Genomic DNA, 6000 nt, shown 5'->3' on the forward strand with positions numbered 1-6000 from the left:
TGTCTCTTCTCTTGGGAGTCACACATGTAGCTCTGCACCCCTGAAATCTTCCCTAACCCTGGCTCCTCCTCCCCACAGAGCAGGGATTTGCTCCCAGCAAGGCACCTGCTGGTGTGTGGCTGCCACCACTCCTGAAGAACTCTGGGTGGGTAGCAGAGGCCTCACTCACCCAGAGAGGGCTCAGCCCACCAGGAAGGGAGCAGTGGTACTCAGAACGTGCTGGCCTCTGCTCCTGAGGAGGCCTAGCTCTGTAGACTCCTGGCTGCATACAATGCCATCTCTCCAGTCAGCAGCTAAGACATGCTGGGCAAGAGACTATCCCCTTTGGGGACTCATGCTCCCCTGGTAATCCAGGGCTGACGGCTCCACCTCAATGCCAAATCAGTGACACCATGAGCATCCTCAGCAACCACCACACCTGGATGGTTTCAGAGCAAAAAGGTCCGGGTTCTTATCCCAGTGCCAGCACCTGGGAAAGTGGACAACCTTCCTTTGCTGCCCTTCACTCTTCTCATCTAAACGGTGAGGACAAGAAGGTTGACTGCATGGAATGAGACAGCACACATCAAGGTGGCTTTGCACACAGTTGCATCAGTCCAGGTGGACATACCTGTGGTCCTGAGCCACGGCTGGCCTCCTGGTGCTGTCACACAGGACCACTCTGTCATCAGGACCTTGGAGCCTTCTCTGATCCAGTGTGGGCCGCCCCATCGCTCAATCACTCCTGGGATGGGTGAGGAGGGTCTCTGATTTGCTTCTGGCACCATCTGGTTCCTTCCTGGCATGGGCTCCATGGGACAGAGTGCTGCTGGGATTTCTTCTCAGTAGGCATCTAGTCCCAGTGGCTTTGCATTATTTACCATGCAGTCCAGTGTGGGGCATGGTACCGCATAGACCACGGCCTGTGCCCCGACATGCCACTAGGTCATTAATTGAAGGCCTGGGGACATTGGGGGTTAGACACCTGGTGGCCTGTTGGCCACTGGGGCCCTGAACCAGTCACTCCCCTTCCAGGGACACTTACTCTCCCAGGAACAAAGCAGGCAGGTGGATGATACACTATTGGACCTACCAGTTGAAAAGACCAATGAAATGAGCCTATGCAGATGTTCCCTAAGTGAATTTGATCTTGAACCCTCTCTTGCATACCCCTTTAGTTGTCCAGTAGAGCTTCTCAGGGGATGCTAAGGAAGGTCCTGGTCCAGAGTTCTTCCTAAGCTGAGACCTCAGGAAGCTGTAGGCTCATCAAGGCTGGGTCTCTGGAGACCTTTTCATCGTCCTCATGTCACAGGCAAGCTGCCAGTAGCCTGCATGTCTCATGGTATGGAGGCCCCTGATTGGCTCTTGTCAATCTGCAGCTGTCTGTCTCATGAGGTGTACTGTGCCCCACATGACATTACAGGGCCTGGAATGTCTGCCCAGCTTTCTGGTCTTCATGCATGTGGGCAGCCAAGCGCTGCCTCCAATGTGGGACCACATGCAGCAGCAGGAGTTGCCTGGCTGAACACTCTTGCATACCAGGGTTGTCTGGGCCCTTTCAGGTGTCTCCATCTGGTACCCTCAAGATGCCATTGAGGGCGCTCACCATTCTTGTCCCACCCCTTCTCTGAGCATCAGTTTCCTTATCTGCGAAATGGTGATAAGTATGTGGATATCATTGGGTCTGTATGAACCTCAAAGGACACAGCAGCTATGACCTACTGAGAACAGTGTCTTGCACACAGTAAGTAGTTTATCTTGTACCTTTCACAACCATGTCAAACAGTGCTTCCTGGCCTGGCTAGGGTCCCTGACTGCACACCACTGACCTCTAGTGGCAGAATCTGGAGACGACAGGCAAGAGTACCCAAAGGCCAGTCCCTGGCTGGACCCACTCGTTTTGGCCATGCACTTTGTTTTGCCAGCGGTGTCAGCCAGGATGTGCCTCAGCTTTCTCAGCAGTCTGACTGAAATGTCACCCCACCTTTTGGAGGTGAGCATGTTATAATGACAGAGGGAGGCTCAGAGCCAATGATGGGTAGGCACCTAACTTGCCCTAGATCTTAAACAGCTAGAGGCCAGGGCATCTATTGCGTTTCCCACCACACAGTCTCCTGTACCTGTGACACATGGTACTCAGCTAATGCATGGAGAGGAACTGAGAAAGCCAAGGGGACCCCAGGGTCTGCAAGTCTACAGATTAGAAGTCCAGGTGGAGAAGGGACTTGTTCCAGGTGACAGCTGGTAATACTCCAGAACTTCTCCTCTTAGGGGGGCACCATGGGCATGTCTGACCTCCCTCCTCCCTGTCCTGGGCTCTCTGCGTCTCTCTTCTGGCCACCTCCCCATCCACAGAAAAGGTCATGTCAGCCCCGAGTAAGACAGGGAGTGTACATGGCAGTAGGAGAGGTGTGCAGCTGGGCTGGGGACCATGCTGCTCTGGGAGATGGCTGAAAGGCAGACCAGGACCAGAAAGACAGATGAGAAACAACCACAGGAAATCCTTGGTGGGGCTGTAAGAAGGTCATGGATCTGTAAACCCCAGGCGCTTGGTCAACTCTCCAGGAAAACCTCTCATAACAAATGTTCCAAAAGTGACAGAAAGGAAGCTGCTCTGGAAACGCAGAGGGAACAGAGAAAAAGGCAGCCTCGTGGACGCTCTGCATGGACGAGCCTTGCCCCGGGACTGATACACGGGCTCATGGCTTTCCAGTGCCTATACTGGCTTTCCTGGAGCCAATGGAAGCCAGCATGGAGGAAGAGCTTCCTCCTCTGGATGTGTATTGCCTTGCACTGCTCTCACAGCAGGTGTGGGGCTGTAATAAGAGCAAGCAAATGAAGATGTTTGGTAAAGCAGGACACATGGTGCATTGTAGCATGACCACTACCCTAACTGCTCCTGGCATGAAAGGCCTCTCAAAACAACAGAGTGTTCCCCACATGTCAGGCACTTGTGCTATGAACGGGTCTAATTTCCAGTCAAGGCTTCTTGGGACAGAATCAAGTTCTTGGACCACTGCAGCCCACACAGGTGGAAAAGACACTTAGCGGCTGCTGTCTTATTGCAGAAAGTTGATGGTGACAGGCTGCATGGTGCCCTGGCTGGGAACCTGACTCTGGGGCCAGATCCTGTGGCTTTGAATCCTAGCAGCACCGCCTTCTGGTGTGGGCAAAGTGTGGCTTTGGTCAAGTTACATAACATCCCAGGTATCAGTTCCCGTTGGCCTAAAACGGGGGAAACATCACAGCTACAGCAGAGAGTTCCCACGAGGATGCAATGAGTGAGTACATGAAAGGCTTGGAATGGTGCCTGGTACAGTCAACTGCATATGCAGTGATTAATATTAGTGCAGTGTAAATATTGTGATCTAGGAGAACTAGGCACCAACAGCAGTGTGCAGGTATGAGGAGGCCAGTTACACTTGGAAAGCTTCCTGAGCAGGGGCATGGTGCACTCCCTAGGAGCACCTCTGGGCCAATACGGGCTGGTGCAGGGGGAACTTTTCCTGCAAAGCTGAGGCCCCAACACATCCCTGCCCCACAAGTCCTATACCCCTGGCTCTGGGAGAAACCAGAAATGAACTAGGCCTGTGCTTGGAAAATGATCCTCAACCTATCCCTGGCTTCTAAGACCCAGCAGAAGGGTGCCTGCCCTGTCTGTGTGGCCAGCTAGCCCTGTGTGATTGTAAAGCACGTGAGATGGGACAGACAGCACAGAGAACGCAGGCACACCGAGGGCTACTTAGTTATTCAATGAACTTGAATATGGCCACCTCTGGCTACTGTCATGGAAGCACGGTTCTACAGCTTCAGTGTAGCCATGTCACTTCTTGGCTTTGAATGTCTCTGGGTGTTCAGTTCCTTGGGTGTGCACCCCAAGCCCATCACAACGTGCAGGTGCCGGGTGTACTGCAGCCATGTGACCCAGTCCCCTGCCCCTCAGTGGCAATGCTGGCGCCTTGTCTCTTCCGCTTTCAGTGCCCTCCCTACCTTGTCAGCCTCCTAACGTTCCGCAAGGCTTTCTCAGGCTCTACCCTCCCATCCCGGCAGGGTCAGGGAGCATATCTCAGGATCCTGTTGCCTGGAAGATTTTCCTGCACCTGCTGTCATTCCAGCAGAGCTGGACCTGATAGGATACTGGGGCAGTCTCCCTTTATGCTTGCTCCCTGAGGGAGCAAGGGCCACGTTGGAAGCACATTCCCACTGATGCTGTGGGAAGCACTGGGATCTGCCAGCCCCAGTCCATTCTGGGGACCTGCAGCATTCTCTCTAGGGGAGGAAGCCCTGTCCTGTACCACAGCCATCCCCTCTCCCCACCTCCAAAGACCGGTCCTCCAGGCACCTCTCACACACATGCCTATATCTCATTGGTCCCAAGATGCCAGCTGCTGTAAGATGCACTGCTGACTCAGTAATAGCCTCTTTGAGGAAAGAAAGCAGACATAGCCTGGCTTGAAATGTATACACTGGCTGAGAAAACTCTTTCTGCTTTATGAAAGGTCAGGATGTAAAGGGAGAACTTGGTTTAAACAGGGAAAGCAAGGCAAAGCATAGGGTTCTGCCTGGAGAGTCCAGAGTGGGCGCCCAAGGGAAGGTTGCCCACACTGTGGCCTAGACCAAACCTCCCGTGCCTGGGTCTTATAGCAGGTGGATTCAGACATGTTCCATGTGATTTCTTTCTGTTTCCCCCCCTTTTTCCTGATCGATTCTCAAGTGGATTGAATAGATATGTGAATAAAAGGAATTCTTTCTGTTTACAGAAATAGTGCAAAATTGTAGTCCATAGTCTCTTACTAGGGTCTTGGCATTGGCCATTCTTTCCAGAATATTCTGGTCCTGTACTTCATTTGGGTGCCTCCTTATCTGTCAGGTCTCAGTAAAATGTTACCTCCACCTGGTGGTCTTCCCTTCCCAATCCCATGGAAGTTGGCCTCATCTGCCCTGCTCACTTAGTACACATTTCTCAGATGAATCAACCAACCCATTCTCTTCTAGCACTTATCAGCATTTAGAATGAAATATCAAATTATCTGTCTTTCCCTAACAAGGTCATAAGCTTTTCAAGACACTTGGGCAGTTAGTCAAGGAGCGTGTGTGTGTGTGTGTGTACATGCATATGTGTGTAAAGCAGAAAATATAAGAAGGAATCAAGAAACTATCCAGATGCCATGTCTCCACCTTAGACCCCATCACAGTGCACCTCAAGGAGTAGTGCTATCCTTCCAGACACTTTTGGCACATGCTTTGGCAGCTGCTCATGCAGTGACTTTTTAAAAAAAATTAATGATGTGACTTTTCTGTTTATACGTCTCTGGTGAGTGTCTTTCTCATGCCTGTTACAGCTGATCACTGCCATTTTGAGAGGAGGCATGTGAGGTCACTGTAGGACAAGCCTCATAGATGGATCCTGCCCTAACAGATGGACACAGGTGGGTCTGGTCCTTCCATTAGAACCAACAGGGATGCAGGGAAAATCTTTGCACAAACACCCTGCACCATTCTAAGCCTTTCACATACTCACTCATTGCATCCTCGTGGGAACTCTCTGATGTAGCTGTGATGTTTTCCCCGTTTTAGGCCAACGGGAACTGATACCTGGGATGTTATATAACTTGACCAAAGCCACACTTTGCCCATACCAGAAGGCGGTGCTGCTAGGATTCAAAGCCACAGGATCTGGCCCCAGAGTCAGGTTCCCAGCCAGGGCACCATGCAGCCTGTCACCAATCAAGGGACAGTACTCAGTATTGGGTCACAGGGATGGTGCTGATCTGGGGCATGGCCTAAGTGTTGAGAATGGGTTTTCTGTACACAGAAGACTCAGTCAGTTCCTGAAAAGGCTGAGGAGAGAGGAGATATGTCATCTCCATCTGTTGGCAACAATGACTAAGTGGAGAGATTCGTATGATCCATGGGACCCTAGCATTGAGGCCAGGGCTGTAAGTACCACTCAGTCTCCTGGATGGAACCAGCCTTGGGGCATAGTGCCTGTGTCAGTGTTACCATATATGGGCGCAGTCC

The sequence above is a fragment of the Ochotona curzoniae genome, unplaced genomic scaffold (genome assembly GCF_017591425.1).
Source record: "Ochotona curzoniae isolate NIBS_2020 unplaced genomic scaffold, NIBS_Ocur_1.0 scaffold_3223, whole genome shotgun sequence".
In the NCBI taxonomy this organism is placed as follows: Eukaryota; Metazoa; Chordata; class Mammalia; order Lagomorpha; family Ochotonidae; genus Ochotona; species Ochotona curzoniae.